The sequence below is a fragment of the Prunus avium genome, chromosome 1 (assembly GCF_965620075.1).
Source record: "Prunus avium chromosome 1, drPruAviu1.hap1.1, whole genome shotgun sequence".
NCBI lineage: Eukaryota > Viridiplantae > Streptophyta > Magnoliopsida > Rosales > Rosaceae > Prunus > Prunus avium.
The window spans coordinates 20,566,199-20,584,934 of NC_142284.1; the positions used below are offsets into that span (position 1 = coordinate 20,566,199).

The 18,736-nt window shown below is 36.5% G+C and overlaps 1 pseudogene; it reads left to right on the forward strand.

Moving 5' to 3' along the window:
- The first annotated feature begins 28 nt into the window (after positions 1 to 28).
- On the forward strand, positions 29 to 4,202 carry LOC110756209 (uncharacterized; annotated as a pseudogene).
- Positions 4,203 to 18,736: the final 14,534 nt, after the last annotated feature.

Below are 18,736 nucleotides of genomic sequence, written 5' to 3' on the forward strand. Positions count from 1 at the left end.
AGAAAGTCTCAAAGCTCAATCGGCAACAATGGCTAGGGAAGTTGAAACTCTAAAATCGAAAATGCCTCAAAAAGTTAATTCAATTGCAAGTCAAGAAATATTTGAGATTTGTGAAGTTTGCGGGGTTAGGGACATGTAACAAACAAGTGTCCAACGCTCCTAGATTTCAGAGAAATGTTGCATGATCAAGCAAACTTTGTGAATCAATTTAAAAAATCATCCACTTTTTCTTAAACTTATATTCGAGGATGGAGAAACCACCCAAATTTCAGTTAGAGAAATAATACTAATAATAATATGCCTCAACAAAAATCTAATTCTTTTTATTATACTCCACAGGTGGAAGGACAATCATCATCATCAAATTTGAATGATGTTATGAAGCAATTCATGGAAAGCCAAACTGGCACAAATCAAAAGAATGCACAAGACATTGGTGAGATTAAGAGCACTCTTTCAAAACTCACTTCTTCACTGTCAATTCAAGAAAAGGGTAAATTTCCTTCTCAAGTCCAACCCAATCCACATGCACAGTTAGAGGTAACTACCCCTTCTTCTTCTTCTTTGAATGAAAATAAGCATGAACATGTTAAGACTATCACTACTCTTCGTAGTGGAAAAATAATTGGGAAAGAGGATTCAGAAACAACTGAAAATAATTTTTTTTTTAAAACATCCAAAATGATGAAAAAGAAAATAATAATTATGGAATTTTTAAGTGCCTTTTTCCTGCACCATTTCCACAAGTACTTAAGGCTGTAAAGCAATCAAAGTCCTGAAATTTTGAAGGTTTTTAAATAAATGAAAATCAATATACCTCTTTTGGATGCTATAAAACAAATTCCGTCATATTCAATTTTTTAAAAGATTTATGAACTATCAAAAGAAAGCACAATGTTGATAAGACCGCATTTTTAACTAAAAATGTAAGTGCAATTATTGAAACTAATACTCCACCTAAGTACAAAGATCCAGGTTGTCCCACAATTTCATGTATTATTGGGAATTTTAGCATTGAACAAGTTTTAATGGATTTGGATGCTTGTGTTAATTTGTTGCCTTACTTAGTATATAAGCAATTGGGTCTTGGTGAATTAAAACCCACCTCAGTCACATTGCAATTGGCTGACCGTTTAGTCAAAATCCCAAGAGAAATGGTGGAAGATGTGCTGGTTCTGTTAGACAAATTTTATTTTCCAGTTGATTTTATAGTTTTGGATAATGAACCAATTATGCATTCTAGTTCTCAAATTCCTGTTATTCTTGGTAGACCATTTCTTACTACATCTAATGCTCCTATAAATTGCAGGAATGGACTTATGCAACTATCATTTGGGAACATGACATTGGAGCTCAACATATTCAACATATGCAAGCAGCCTGCAAACAATGAAAATGACCAAGAAGCTTACATGTTAGAGACAATTGTTCAAAATAGCTTTAATTCATCTTGTTCTTCTGATCCATTGCAAATTTGTTTGGTAAATGGGGATTGTAATTTTACACAAGATTTTGAAGTACAATACCTTTGTTCTTTGTTGGATTTTGCGTAGGTACAAGAACATAATAGTTGGGTACCAAAATATGTGGTGCTGCCAATCGTGAGTGATGAGACAAAATCATCAAGAGAAGAAGCCCCAAAATGTGAATTGAAGCCTCTTCCCGCTAGACTTAAATATGCTTTTCTAGGAGAAGATAAGACCTATCCTGTAGTAATATCTTCTAAACTAGAACTTCTGCATGAAGGTATGTTACTTAGAGTTTTGAAAGATCATAGGACTACTATTCGATGGACTTTATATGATATTAAAGGTATTAGTCCTTTGGTTTACACACACCAAAATTTTCTTAAAGAAGATGATAAACCAGTTAGGCATGCTCAACGTAGACTTAACCCAACAATGAAAGAAGTTGTGCAAAAAGAAGTACTTAAACTTTGGGATGCATGTATCATATATCCAATTTCTAATAGCAAACGGGTAAGTCACAATAGTTGAAAATGATAATGGAGAAATGGTACCAGCTAGGGTTATTACTGGATGGAGAATGTGTATTGAATATCGCAAATTGAACTCAGTCCCAAGAAATGATCAATTTCCTTTATCATTTCTTAACCAAATTTCGGAAAGAGTTGCAGGGCATATGGATAATTGCTTTTTAGATGGTTATTCAGGATATTATCAAATTGAGATTTCATTGGAAGATCAAGAAAAAACAACTTGCCCGTTTGGAACTTTCACTTTTAGAAAAATGCCTTTTAGTCTTTGCAATGCACCCGCTACATCCCAACGTTGCATAATAAGCATTTATAGTGACATGGTAGAAAAATATTTAGAAGTTTTCATGGATGATATTACTGTGTTTGATGATTCATATCTGATTGTTTATCTAGCTTGGAGAATGTTCTTATCAAGTGTAAGGACTGCTTAACAGGGAGAAATGCCAATTCATGGTCACGTCTGGCATAGTGCTTGGACACATTGTTTCTCACCAAGTAATTGAAGTGGATAAGTCAAAAATTGATTTCATTGCTAATTTACCTATTCCTAAAACTGTTAAAGATGTTAGATCTTTTTTGGGACACGTAGGTTTCTACCGGAGATTCATACAAAATTTTAGTGCAATTGCAAGGCCATTGAATAATCTCTTGGAAAAAGATGCCAAATTTGATTGGACTTATGCATGTCAAGAAGCATTTGAAAAGTTAATTAAAATGCTAACATCAACTCGTATAATGCAGCCCCCAGATTGGTCCAATCCCTTTGAAATAATGTGTGATGCTAGTGATGATGCTATTTGAGCGGTGCTAGACCAAAGAAAAGACAAGAAGCCTGTTGTTATCTCCTACGCAAGCAGAACTTTGAATAGTGCATAGAAAAATTACACTATAACTAAAAAAGAATTGCTTGCTGTGGTTTTTGCATTGGACAAGTTTAGATCATATATTTTGGGCTCACAAATTGTTGTTTTTACAGATCATTCGGCCCTAAAGTATTTGTTAACAAAGAAAAGAAGGAAGCCAAAGCACAATTGATTATATGGATTTTGCTTCTCCAAGAATTTGATCTTACAAACAATGACAAGAAAGGAGTGGAGAATGTTGTTGCAGACCATCTTTCTAGGATATCTTTTGAGGAGCCTTCTGAACATTTACCTATAAAAGACTCATTTCTTGATGAACAATTGTTTAGTGTTTCTAAATTGCCATGGTTCGCTAACATTGTGAATTTTCTTGCTACAGGTCTTATCCCACCTCATTAGACCTCATAAGAGAAAAAGAAATTTATGGTTGAGGTGAGAAAATTCTTTTGGGATGACCCGCATATCTTCAAATATTGTCCTGACCAGGTAATCTGTAGATGTGTTCTTGATGATAAAATATTTAGTGTCATCTCTTTTTGTCATTCTGAGGCTTGTGGAGGTCACTTTTCTTCCAAAAAGACTTCAGCCAAAATTCTTCAATGTGGTTTTTATTGGCATAGACTTTTCAAAGATATGTATGAATTTTACAAGACTTGTCCAAGTTGTCAAAAGTTGGGAAAAATTACTCGGCGTAATATGATCTCTCTTAACCCAATTTTAATCATTGAAATTTTTTACTGTTGGAGCATTGATTTTATGGGGCTTTCCCCTTTCTTTTGGTTACTTATATATATCCTTGTTGATATAGATTATGTTTCAAAATGGATTGAGGTCATACCATGTCGGAAGAAAGATCATAAGACTATTTTTAAATTTTTGAAAGAAAATGTATTGTCTAGGTTTGGTATTCCTAGAGCGTTCATTAGTGATGGAGGATCACATTTTTGAGACCAACCATTTGAAGCTCTAATATAAAAAAAAAAGGGATAACCCATAAGATTTCCACTCCATACCACCCACAGACAAGTGGCCAAGCTGAACTTGCAAACAGGGAAAGCAAGCAAATTTTGGAAAAGACGGTGAATCCAACTCGGAACAATTGGTTATTGAGACTAATTAATGCTTTGTGGGTATATCGTACTGCATACAAATCACCTCTTGATATGTCACCATGCATGTTAGTTTATGGTAAACCATGTCATTAACCTGTTGAATTAGAACATAAAGCATATTGTGCTATCAAATTGTTTAACTTCAGCCTTGGAGATGCATGTTCCTTGAGAAAACTCCAATTGAATGAACTTGAGGAAATCAGCAATGATGCATATAAGAACTCATGAATTTACAAAGAACGTATTAAAGTTTTTCATGATAAAAATATTTTGAGGAAAATTTTGATCCTTCTTAACTTGTTCTTTTGTATAATTCTAGAATTCATTTGTTTCCTAGAAAATTAAGAACTAAATGGACAAGTCCTTTCATTGTTAAAAGAGTTTTCCCATATGGGACTGTTGAAGTTGAGGATCCCAAGAATGGAAATATTTTTAAGGTTAATGGCCAACGGCTTAAGCCTTACTTGGGGAGATGTGTTCCTAAAGATGAGACAGTTTCTTTGAATGATCATGTTTACCAGGATTGATTGGACTTCCTGTAGTCCATCTGTTGTATATAATTAGTTTAGAAATTTATGTTCACTTAGAAAAAAAAAAAAAAATTATTCGACATTTCTGTTTTCTTATATTTGATTTTTTGTTTGTTTTAGTACACTAACAAGTTTCAGGCTTTCACTTTGGATGTCAATTCTTAGGTAACGCTACACTCTTCTTTTTATTATGCTTATATGTTTAAACATTAAGGACAATGTCAGTCTTTGATTAGGGGTAGAGAAGTGGTGTTTATTATATTATTTTCTTGTTGCAACATGTTAGTTTTCCTTTTTGTTTTGTCACTCTTCTTCCATGTCGAGTCGCTGCCGTTTTTCTTCCACATCGAGTTCTTGTTGTCTCTCTCAGATCCTGGGTGTTGGTTTCATCATTCTCTTTCTCCTCGATGTGTCGACGTCTCTGGTGGTTGCCTTGGTATGGTGGTTTTAGTTGGTTTGCTCTTGTTATTGTGCCAACAGTCTCCAAGTCAATAACGATCATGGTGCAAGCTGCTTCGTTAGGGTCGGTGGTCACGATAGGGGTGGCTTTCCTCACGCTTGCTCTATCGTCCAATCTACGATCTCAAGCCTTATCTTCAAGAGAAGACGACTGTTGTCCAGAGATTTGGCTCTAGGGTATATAGCTTTGATCCTCTTTTTCACGGTGTTGGGATAGGTTTTTGGCAACTAGGATTGTTGGGTACCATCCTTTTACCCATCTTTACTGGTTTGGCTAGTTACTCTGCGATGGGAACTGCGAATCTGGGTGATATTGGTGTCCTTCTTGACAAACCTATGGAGACTGGCGCAGTGGAGTCTCCTGGACGCCTTCCTTAATGTGTTCTTGGAGCATTCGTAGGCTTGGCATCTGGCGAATGCTCTTATGCCTGATCCCCATGTTCAGGTTAAGTGGCTAGGCCAGTTTTGCTATTGTTGTGTGGTGTTTTCTTCGTTCTCCCCTTAACTAATCTTTGATTCTATGCCAGTCTCAAGGACTATATTTTCATAGGAGATTTCTTTGTCAATGTTAAGATGATACGGAGTGCTTGGGGGCTTTTTTATTTTTTTTCTTTCCTTGCTTGTTTGCGGTTAGTCTTTTCATTATGTTGCTCCTTGAAGATTTCTCTTCTTTCATTGCCAATTACTATTGGAGGTGGCTGGAGATGGTGTGCTTAGTGGTTGTTTTCTTTCTTCTTGGTGTATTGCCTTCTTTGTAGGATGTTCTCATTGTCTGGTGGCTGTGTAAAGGACTATGATTTCATAGCAGGACTCTTTTCACAGTTGGATTGTGTTGTAGTGTTCTCATTGGAGGTTTTTGCGTCAAAGGTCTATGTGTCAGTTTGTTGTTTTATTTTATCTTGCTCTAGCATATCGGTCCTACGTGACTGTTTCAAACTCTCTTATTACTCTATGACATGTGTGGTACTTTTTCCTACCTTGAGGTTTGTCCCTCAAGAAGGTTTAATGAAGCCACTGTTTCGTGTCGTTCTACGTATGCTACTTTGATTCTATGAATGAATTCCATTCCTTTAAAAAAAAAAAAAAAAAAAAACACCCACTACCTCACCATTTCTTTTCCACAAACTCTCCACCATCAACACATGTTTAATCCAATTAATCCCTTCATTACCCACCATGAATGTATTAACTTTCCACTCACCTCATTGACTACTATAAATCATCCATCCACTCTTTAGGCAAGGATAGACCACTATGACAAATTTCTTTATCCATTTCATTCAAAATTTAGTTATGTTTTTCTTTGTAATGAGTTGCTAGAACTCTAGCTAAGGCTTAAGGGAATGTCCTTTGAGTAAGTTTGTGAATTGTTCTTTAATCTAATATTCAGTATGAATTGCTAAATTCTTTTATTTTTGGTTGTTCAATATTTTCATATCCTTTTATTTTGATTGATGTTAAGTGCTAATATCTTTTCATGAGTTCAATTATATTTTTCTCATTGTTAAGAACTGACTTAGCATGCTTTTAAATTAAAAGATCAAATATTAAGCAATTTCATTTTCTGAACAATCATTGAAAAAAGATAACATTGAAAAATTAAATTAGTTTTAATTTCTTCATCTTCCGGTTAAAGTTTTTTTTATAATAAATTTAATCGAGTTATAATTTGGATTAAAGGGCATGAAACAGATTTAGCTTAAAGAATTGAACCTTTATGCCTTAGCATTTCCATTATTGATATTTCGTTTTTAAACTCAATCTCAACAACAGTCAAACCAAATTACTTTTCCATTTTGCTTGTCACTTTTATTTTGATACAATTAATTACTTCTTTGTGTTCAGACATTTGCCTACCTGCACCTTGAGGATACGATACTTGGATTTCTAAGATTATTACTACGTGTGACTACTTGCACTTGGGTAGACACAATAAGTTTTTGGTGCCATTGCCTAGGAGTGGTAAAGCGAAAAGTAGCACAAGGAAATTCATTGTTAAGGTTTGCGGTTTTAGTTCCCAAAGCTAATTCGGTAAGGCTTATCAGACTCAGTTTTTTTATTTATGTTATTTATTTATTTTTATTTTTTGTGTTTGTTGTTTTCTTTTGTCTTAGTTTTTTTTTTTTAATTTTATTTTATTTATAAATTTAGTTTAGTTTAGTTTTTTTATTGAGGAAGATACCTTTTTGGACGATGAGCGAAGCCTAGACGCCAAAAACATGGTGGATTGTCCGGAAAACAATAGGAATCGTAGATCCTAATACTAAGATGAAACGGTGCTTAAAACCTAGATTCTCTGCAGAGATGACAATTTGGGCAAATCGTAAAGATTAAATACCCGCTCTGGCAAAAGAGATGTGAGGAGGATGGTCATGTGTTATAACTTGCGACACAGGCATCAAGAACTAAAGAAAACAACAAAAGTTGACTTGTTAACTAAAAACACTAAAGGCACGAGAGATTATATGAAAACAACCAAAATTACTATATATATTGTTTATAATGTATGACATGCACATAATTGGAAGGAGTGAATTTGAAAAGAATAGTGTTAGCCATCCAAGAACTTCAGTACAGACGCTTAGTAAAAAAAAATACGAACCAAGAATCAATTTGGGGTTCACATCCTCATTTAAACTTAAGAGATGAATATGAATAATTTAAGCACTGAGTAGCACACTCAACATGGGATTAAGGAGATTAGAAAAAACAAACACAGAGAGAATATCAAGTCTTCAAACTTTCCAAAAGTGCAAGGTATTATATGAAGTGACGACACCTTAAAAATTTACCTCCTTATAGCAAGTAGAGTAAAAGGCTGTCCTAGAATACCTACAGTTGTCAGCAATGTATTGGCTATCGAATAAGACAAAAAAAAAATTCTAGACAGAAGAGCAAAAGCTGGCATAAAGGGTAAAATTGTACAATCAGGATGACAAGTCATCCAGGTCGACCAACAACCAAAAATGCAATGCAATGCATGATTTCAGTTTTACCTTTATTGAGAAAATGTCATTGCCTCCTTGTTGAAGAAAAACCATCATGACAATCTTTTTGTGAGGTCCACAATAAGCCATCAACCTTAATCTAATCTTAATCCTTTTGAGCAAGCTTATTACAAGGAAAAAACAAGTGTCAAGGAAAGCTAAAAACCAATTGGTTAATTACAACCTTGCACAATCTCTCTTGAAATTTAAGAAATGACAACTTTTAGATAGAATTTAAAGTTGGGATTTATGACCTCCAAATTCCATGTTTTTTCCCATGCAAAATTTCTAAATTTTTATATCTTTTTTAATCCAAACACGGGAATTAGTTCATGTCAATTTAGAAATTCTGACTTTTGTCAAAATCCCAAATTTATTCACCTAAGCTGATTGATAAGATTTCCTTATGCATTCTCACAATTACAATCTCTATGTCAAGCTCTAATTATATTTCTCAAAGATTTATTTCAGAATTGTAAATCTCCAATCTCAACTCTCAAATCACAACTCAAGGAATCCTATTTGGATTCTCAAAATCACAACAAATTATCAATCAAGTCACCAACGTAACAGCTTAGAAGTGGCATTGTCGTCTTGGGCATTTTCGTTTGTACAAACTGGATTATTCAGTCCGGTTCACGGTTTAGATTTTAGCAATCCATCGGTAATGTAGACTTTTTGAAATATTTTATCACATGGAGTAGTTTTAAAAGTTGTCACATGATTACAAAGGAGAAGGCTAGAGAAGTGAATATAACAAGATAGAAAGAGATGGACAAAGAAAGAGAACAAGAGAACGGACAGAGGCATCAATGGTTGGAGGCGCTGATGACGGCGTTGGGTGCAGAAAAGAGGTTGTTGGAGCTGGGGTTGGCTTTTCATTTTAGTTTTTTCATATGTATTTTAATTTCTATTTAAATTAAAATTTTATAAAGGAAAAATTGAGAACTTTGGAGAAAAGATTTGGGTCCTGGGTATCTAGACATCACTAGTGTCCATAAAATATGTATTAAAGAACACAAAGAAATGAGAAGGGAACCGACATGTTGGAGCATCCAAAATGGTGGGCTCTAAATTTGTTGCTCTACTACCAGTTTTTTATATCTATTTTTATTTATACAAGTGATATTGAAGGAAGGAGGAACCAATATCTAGGGTGAAGAGATAAATGCTCTTAATCACTTAGGCTACAAGTCCCTTGTTGCTCTACTACCAATTTTAGAGACCCTTATAGTAACTAAGGGAGATCTTTGGGGCTTTAAAGGAATAATTGCTACAATGAGAAGGGTTCTACACTAGGGTCTCTACATTTTGGGTACCATATTTTTTAGGGAGAAGAAGGAGAAGAAGGAGAAGCTTCTTTTTTCATCTTTAATTTTTGGGATTTAGGGTTTCTAGAGAAGAGATAGTAGAGGAAGAGGAGAGAGCAGAGAGAAGGGAAAATAACAAAAACGAAAAAGAAGGGTAATATGGGGACAACACGTATATGTTTATATGAAGGGTTTTGAGTAATAGCATGTGACCAAAAGTCTATATGGTAATAGAATTTGCAAAAATTCCATTGAATAGCAGTTTTGGAAAGGGTTTATTTTAGCCAATTTCGCTAGTTTTTATGTGGTAATTTGATTAGAGTGCTACCATTTCCACCCCCTTTTCTTATTTCCCCACACACCTTATCTTTAAAATTTTAAAGACAAATTTTTCCCTTTGTAAAATGACTTCTAAGACCACCTTCTCCCTCATCCCAACAAAACCCCGACCGCCCCACCACCCCACCACACATCCGAACCCCACTTCCTCTCTCCTTTTCTCTCTTTCCCTCTCTCTCTCTCTCTCTTCAACAGACCCAACCTACTATTTGTCTTGTCTTCCCCACGTACCCACATCCACCCTACCCCTCCTTTTTTTTCTCCTTATTTCTCTCCTCCCTCATCTCAACAGCCACCCCTATGAATGAATTGATTCTTTATTTTTCTTTCGTTTGTTATTTGGTATGGTTTTAGGTTGAATAACTCAAAGGGTTATTGCGTCTTGGATTGTGTTTGGGCCTAAATCCCGCGCACCAGGACAATTGGCAAAGGCCCATATCAAAGGAAGAGCATGTTGGGCTTTGTTTCAAAAAGGAGGCAGAGATCAGCCCAAGCGGTTCTAGAAAGCCCAGACCTTTGAGGACCAATTAAACATAAATGGGCTCAATTTCAAGAATCTCCAAAAAAAAACCCAAAAGAATCAATCACCACCGTTGATCTAACCAAATCCAAAAGCAGATATTATGAGAAATATCTCTTCCATAGAAAGGCCCGTGTGATGGAGAAAGTCAAAAATCTCAACTAGGAAGTGATGGGGAGTTAATGAAAGCAGGTTAACCAGAAGAACACTCCCCATAAGCCATTCAGAATAAACAGAAGGAAAGGACAGTCAAAGTTGCCCTTCTACACTCACAGAGGGCTCTACTTTGAAACAAATTGAAATAGGATGTGTTTTTCAAGAAATAGAGCAGGAGACAGGAGAGTTGTTCACCAGGAAAGCTGGGAAAAGACCACCATAGAGTCTGACTATTGATGGTTCCAGCTTTGCCAGAACATGAAATGCCTTATTTTTGGGACATTAGAGAAAAAGAAAATCCTTTCAAAGATCTGCCGCCCAGTTTTAAAAGTTTTAACAATAAAAGAAACTCGCATTGCTTAGTTCTCTATAAATATGAGAGGAGGTGAACAAATTGAAGACAGCCCAAAAAAAAAATCAAGACAAAAAACTCTCAAACTACATTGACAAAATTCGAAAGAACAAAGTCATCCAAATCTCAAAAGCCTTCAGACTCTGAAGCAATCAAACCAAAACAGCCAGAACTTGGTTCATTCCAGCTCAAGAGAAACATCTTCACAAAAAGAAACAAGACTTTTCTTGTTACAAATTTGGTTCAGCATATGCCAAATCAAGCAGAATTCGAGTTTTTCATAAAATGAAAACCTCAACAAATTTACAGGAAGTTTCCAAGTGTCCAGAATTGTTAGACTAGCTCCTACTTAAGGTCACAATCAAGCAAAACAGGTACTGTGATGCAGCTCTAGCCCAGCAATCCTCAATCCAGCCATCTTCCGCTCAACTTAGGCTAAAGTAATACCATTTCTGCCGAGCCGGCCAGCCTCTCCAAGGCTAGAATAGATTAAAGCTCTGCCAATTTTTACATTGGCATCGATTTCGAACTGAAACTCATCGGTTGAAGATACTGACGTGCAATCCCAGTAAAAATGAACCAGTCCAGCATGTTTCATCGAAACAGACAGAACCCATTTTCCAGATTCTATTTTGGCTAGAACTGCCAGTTTTTGTTATGTGAAAAATTGTAAAGTCCTCACCAGTCAGAGGCAAGAAAAGAACTTACTTGGGAAATATTCCTCACCCAAATTCACAATTGCTTGTTTAGAATCAGTAACTTGGGGCGCAAGTTACCTATTTTTTAGAAGTCTGCCAAGGTTCTAAACCGCTAGCAATGGCATGCTCGTACACAAAAAGAAAGTTGACTTGTTGACCATAGATGGTTTTGAAGCCAATGGGGAACTTTACCCTATTATCACAGGATTAGATCAAAAATGGGTGAACAATTTGGCATGCCCAGTGGGACTTCTCAGTACAAGTACTCCTAAAGAGACCTCTTTTAGAACATGAATATTGGAAGTTCTAGCCAGAATCCACGCTTTGCCATGGAAAGGAATCATCCAGCTTTCCAAGAGGAAGGACATGAGTCAGAAGAGAGTGACGCCAGGCACTCAGCTCATGGTAGTACCAGGAGTAGACGTTCCCAGTCTAGCTCCAGAAGAATTAACTAGCTACAGGAGGCTGCACTCCGATAGGAAGTTGCAACGCAAAGGAGTCAAGACACCCTGAACAACATGACGGCCATGATGCAATGGCAAGTCAATAGGCAGTTCAGAAAGGATCGAGAGGCCACCATTGCAAGAATCCCAAACCCAGATATTGTGGTCCAACAGCTAGAGCTACCTTTTGGACCTCCGCCGGGATTAGCATGGCCATACTAAGAGCATCCTCTCATTGCACAGATAGCTAGAGTGCCAGGACCGGCAGGAGTCGAGGCTGGACAAAGGGGAGGAGCCTTCGCCATCTAAAAACAGGAAGCCCCAGCCCATCCAGCAGAACCTGCCAGAACCTCCACTAGCTCAACAACCAGAGGTCCCACAAGGTCAGCTAGGGGCCCACCTGCCTGAACAGCAAGCCGTACTTCCTTATAGACCCAGGAGGATGGATCCCAATCCATTTCCTCCACTAGCAAGAGGCAGAAGAGGAAGAGCAGGAATTAACCTTTTCGCCAACCACAACAAAAACAGACTGGGGGTAAATTGGAGAAACCATCCAGACTTCGAAGAAGAAGAAGAACACAGGACAGAGGTCATACCTAGGCCACACAGAATAGAGCAGAGGTTTAAACGTATTCAACCAGAACAGGTACGGAATTTACCTCCTATTAACGCCTTGAACGACATAGGGGCGTTACAGAGGATGATCAGGGATATGATGGAACCTGAGGCCAGAAGAGGAGAGAGGCCCACTTACAGGAAACCATATCCAGCTTATTTCGACCAGATGCCTTTACCCCCGGGCTTTAAAGTCCCAAATTTCACTTTGTGCAACGGAGATGATTCTCATGCATCATCAGTCGAACACATAGGCAGGTTCTCTATCCAGTGCATAGCTATAGAGAACAACCCCTTGTTAAAGCTCAGGCTTTTTGGGAATTCCCTGTCTGGACAAGCTTTTTCCGGGTATACTAATCTGCCAGCCAACTCTATCCAGACATGAGAACAAATGGAAAATGCTTTCCATGACTACTACTTTAGGATTCAGCTAGAAGTCACCATCAGTGACCTTGCTACCCTCAAACAAAATGAGGACGACCTTGCCCAAGACTTCATCAGTAGATTCAGAAAGCTTAAAATGAAGTGCAGTTCTCATGGAACAAAGACACTTCATCCAAATGGCCCAAACTGCCCTAAAGATTTCTCTGAGGAAGAGATTCGACGAGATACTGTTTGGAGACTTGGCAAAAGTAGCAGATAAAGCCTCCAAATACAAGGAATTGCTAAGGGAAGAACAGCAGAAAAGAAATTCTTCCAAATGCACATACTACAAGACACCATCATCCTCAGTACATTTGGTTGAAGTAGAGTCAAAGGAAGGTACAGAAAGCCCAGAAGAAATGGAAGTTGCAGTAGCAGAAATGGCAAAACTGAAACACCCCATCAGCTGCAAGGCTTTGACAAAGTCACCTAAAGACTAGAAGCCACCACCGTTTACAGGAGGGTTTATCCCAAACAAACCAGCGCAGAACAAGGTTTATTCTTTCAATCTAACCAAAGTTGACGCTCTGTTCGACGAGATGCTCCTGCAAAAAGCAATAGAGACATCTCACAGGTTTCCCAAATCAGAGGAACTCAAGGGAAGACAATATTGCAGATGGCACAATTCTTGGAACCATTCCACCAATAGCTACGTTGTGTTCAGAGACGTCATACAAGAGGGAATAACGACGGGGAGGCTAAAGCTAGCTGAGAAACCTCCTTCAGTAACCACAGATCCTTTTCCCCAACCCCAGGTCAACATGGTCAATTTAAACTGGCCAGAACAGGAGAAATGCAAGGGCAGAGCAGTCACGAAGGAGGTAAATTGGAAGCCAAGGGCAACCATTTCAGCTGGGGTAGTTTTATGCAGCAGATGTAAATGCGAAAGTGAACTGGAAATAGCTCTGGATGAGGAAAAACAGCCTACAGCAAGCGTTTTTGACAAAATTGGAACATCATACCAGCAGACTCCAATTCCAACCCTGTCTAGAGGATCAGCCAGACACAATTCCTATCAAAGGGCTGCTCAATAGTTTAGGAGGATGGCTGAGCAGCCGAAGAAAGAGATGCCCATCAGAATACCCGAAAATGATAGGCCATTGGCCACTATCGTAGAAGGAAGATGGTATTCTATGGGGAAGAGCGGCAGGCCAACCTTGGAGCTGATCAAAACTCAAAGAAGGAGAATCCATAGGCAATACTGCACTTTCCTCAAAAACACGGAGAGCACACAGGTTGAAATAGGATGTGTTTTTCAAGAAATAGAGCAGGAGACAGGAGAGTTGTTCACCAGGAAAGCTGTGAAAAGACCACCATAGAGTCTGACTATTGATGGTTCCAGCTTTGCTAGAACATGAAATGCGTTCTTTTTGGGACATTAGAGAAAAAGAAAATCCTTTCAAAGATCTGCCCTCCAGTTTTAAAAGTTTTAAAAATAAAAGAAACTCTCATTGCTTAGGTCTCTATAAATATGAGAGGAGGTGAACATATTGAAGATAGCCAAAAAAAAAAAAATCAATCAAGACAAAAACTCTCAAACTACACTGACAAAATTTGAAAGAACAAAGTCATCCAAATCTCAAAAGCCTTCAGACTCCGAAGCAATCAAACCAAAACAGCCAGAACTTGGTTCATTCCAGTTCAAGAGAAACATCTTCACAAAAAGAAACAAGACTTTTCTTGTTACAAATTTGGTTCAGCATATACCAAATCAAGCTGAATTTGAGTTTTTCATAAAATGAAAACCTCAACAAATTTACAGGAAGTTTCCAGGTGTCCAGAATTGTCAGAATAGCTCCTACTTAAGGTCACAATCAAGCAAAATAGGTGCTATGATGCAGCTCTAGGCCAGCAATCCTCAATCCAGCCATCTTCCGCTCAACTCAGGCTGAAGTAATACCATTTCTGCTGAGCCGGCCAGCCTCTCCAAGGCCAGAATAGATTAAAGCTCTGCCAATTTTTACATTGGCATCAATTTCCAACTAAAACTCATTGGTTGAAGATACTGATGTGCAATCTCAGTATAAATGAATCCAGTCCAGCTCGTTTCACCGAAACAGACAAAAGTCGAGGCCCAGTGTTATGCCTATCCAGACTGTTTTAATTTCTGTTCAGTAGTTAGTTTGTGTTTATTATTTCAAACAGTTTGAACCCATTTTCTAGCTTTTATTTTGGCTAGAATTGCCAATTTTTGTACTGTGAAAAATTGTAAAGTCCTCACCAGTCTGAGGCAAAAAAAGAACTTACTTGGGAAATATTCCTCACCCAAATTCACAATTGCTTGTTTAGAATCAGTAACTTGGGGTGCAAGTTACCTATTTTTTAGAAGTCTGCGAGGGTTCTAAACCGCTAACAGTGGCACGCTCGTTCACAAAAAGAAAGTTGACTTGTTGACCACATATGGTTTTCAAGCCAATGGGGAACTTTACCCTATCATCACAAGATCATATCAAAAACGGGTGAACAGATTGGCAGGGGGTTGAAGGTTAGCATGCTTTCAATAAAAGCAAGGGCATGCTGTAGGGACTTAGGACTAAGGATGTCTTTCGGGTTGTTTTTGGAATTGTGATTGAAGAAGAAGAATAGGAGGGGGTTGTTGGGTTTGTTTGGGTTATTTTTTTAATTTTTTGCTTGATTTCTAGGTTTTGGTTGAATTAATGATGAAAGGGTATTTTAGGAATAAAGGTGGGTGGAAAAATAGGATTGTGTTTTTTCAAATTTACATGGTGGGTGAGAATATAAGGGGGGTGGAAAAATAGGACAAGGGGGTGGAAATAGTAGCACTCTTTGATTATATACTAATTTTTTTTATGTTGTCTTGACTACTTTTATAAACATTTCAACCAAAAAAAATCAAATTCCAACAACATTAAAGTTTTGTATCTATTGCAAATTTAGGAACAAAAGAGTTTGCTATATATAAATAATTTTGAATTTTTTTTTATAAATCCATTGGTTTATGCTCAATTATTTACAACCCGTTATTGTCTTAATTTTGATGTTAGATCACTTTGTTATTGTAATAACCCTTTGTGACTAATGGTTTTTTTTAGCTAAATTACAATCCCATAATTTCTTCAAAAACAAAGCCCTATTTTCAGGCTCATTGTGGGTGTGGGAGAGCCCATTGGGTTTCTAAATTATAAAGCCACCATTTTAAATGTCCTTGGCATTAATTGAATTTGAGTATGCCTTGAGCATGCCTGTTGGCCTGGGGCATCAACAAAAAAGCTGTATGAAAGTAGTTTTAACAAATTTTATAACTTTTGAAGAGGCATACAACCACAGATGAGCTTTATCAAGGTCTGGTATTTCAGTTGACTTCCTTGAGTCGTAGTGAAAATTCGATATTTGCTTTAGATGGTACCCTGATTCTACGTCCACCCAGGATTTTTATGCAGACACCAAGGCTGCTAATTTTTAGTTTGAAATTTTCCATTGTGCTTTTATGATTAAAACAACGAACTCATTGGGTTTAGCCTAACTGGTGAGAAAGCGCGGGTGATGGGTTAGGATTGGGAATCAAGTTTCAATTCCCTTCAATATAATAGAAATAAATAAAAACCAACAATTAGCTCATTGAGTTTAGCTTAAGAGTTATTTACACTAACATACCCTAAGGTTTCAATTTGTTTTCACAAAACCCTTTTCATTGATTCTTCATTCAAAATTTGATGATTTCATACATAAAAACTTTTGCAAATAACAAAATTAACCTCAATAAATGTATGTGCAATTTAATCTCAAAATGCTAACTTTGTCATTTGAAGAAAGTTTTTATATAAAATCATCAATTTTTGGACCAAAAATCAATAGAAAGGGGTTTTGGGAAAACAATTTAAGACCTAAGTGGGTGCTCGTGTAATTTTATAAAACATCACTAAGTTTTGTGAAAACACTAAAAACCTCAGGAAACGTTAGTATAAATAACTCTTAGCTTAATAGGTGAGGCAACCTAAATGAAGTAATGTGCCAGAAATAGATAATAAAGAAGCACATTCCATAATTGGTCTTTTTTTTTTTCCTTAAACTAATGTGCCAGAAATAAGTTAGAGTAAAAAGGGTGATCCAGTAGCCAAACCTGTTGCTTCAACAACTAATTTGCTGCTGAATGTTTTTATGCTTACCCGTTAATTAATCAGTCAGAGATAAGCCAAGGCCAAATTTCTTTATTATTATTATTTTGTGTACAATATTAATTAGAGCATTAATCAATTCCGTAAGCGGATGACCTTTCATACTTGATTAGAGTGAGAAATGGCTTTGCCAAAATACACATGATGCTTCGATTTTTAGCTATACAAATCTTGCGAATAGAGCAAAAAAGCATGGTATTAATATGATTAAGAAGCTCCTCATGAGGCAGGTATAGGATTTAACTATAATCAGGTTCATTAATATCAACTAACTTCTAGTCTAGTAGTATATGTTCTTCTCAATATTGAAAGAGGTTCTAAGTTTTGAATCCCCTATTCTAAAAAAGAAATGTATAAAGACCACAGATATTCATGCCGCCCAATGATGATGTGACAAGTGAACAGTAATTACCTATATATATGTACATGGCTCAAGGGCGGTGCTGTGCACAGGGTAGGCTGGGTTCCTGCCCAACTCAAAATTTTTCTAAAAAAAAAAATGCCTACATGTGTTATAAGTCCCACCCAAAATTTAAAAAAATTAAAAGCAAACCTTACGCATATGTTGCCCATCCATGTGGTCTCATATCTTCTCTCTCATTCTCTTTTGGCTTTTAGACTTCTTGTTACTCTCTCTCTTTGCTACCCAACAGTAGCAAGTTTCTCTCTCTTTTTTCTTTTCTTTTTTGGGTCAAATTCTCCCTCCATTGGCTACATCTTCTATTATCTTGGCTGGGCAACTTGGCAACAAAATCTTCGCCTCTCCTTTTGTCAACAACAAGTATTATTCTCATTCTCTCCTTTGCTATATATCTTTAATTATGGTTTTAATTTAAAATTGAGTATTCTAGAATTTAATTAGGGATGACTTATAATTTTGGGATTTTGTTGAAATTAATTAGGGTTTTGATCAAGGATGAATTCTAGGGCTTTGATTTGGGATTTTGTTAAAATTGAGTATTGTAGGGTTTAATTATGGATGAATTATAATTTTTGGTTTGGTATTGTTGAGATGCTATTATGAGAATTTGTTTGATTTTTTGTTGGTACGTTTGATTAAAATTATTTCTGCATATTATTCATAGGCTATCTTTTATCATGTCGGATCACAATTGGAATTCCAAGAGAACAAAGAATTTGTTGTCTTTAAAAAAAAATATTATGGGTCATCATCTAATACATTGCCTTTAGCACTTCTTTATCTACTCCATTATGTGATGAGCAAAATCTTCTTGAGGGATAAAGATGCATTTGAGGGTAGGCTCATTATGTCCCTCTTGACTAGGTGTATCTTTTTATGTTTATGAATGAAATTCACTCGTATCGTCAAATTTAGCATGTAAGTTTTACCCAATCAGCTTTTGAGTCATGGAACCGCCCCGGCTCACTACTATGGTTCATTATTACCAGTCCATGAATCTTGTAATCCTTTTCTAGAATGAGATATTTAGAAATTTAGGAATTCAAAAAATTTCATTTTAGCGTTTTATAATGTGTGAACTGATCGAGAAGCAAATATGTAACAATGTAGTAGTTATCATTATAATTTGTTATAAAACTAAACTTGACAATGAGAAAATTAAAAAAATTAAAAATTGACTTCTCTAGGAAAAATCTCATACCCATTTCTAAATTCCGAGTGCTTTATATGGAAGAAAAAATTGACAGAAAATTAGAACGCATGCAAAAGTTGGTGGACAACATAGACTAAAAAATAAGTTGGATGACCAAAATGAAACTCGAATAGAAGTTAAGGGACCATTGCTGTTAAAAACCCAAAAAACATGAAGGCTT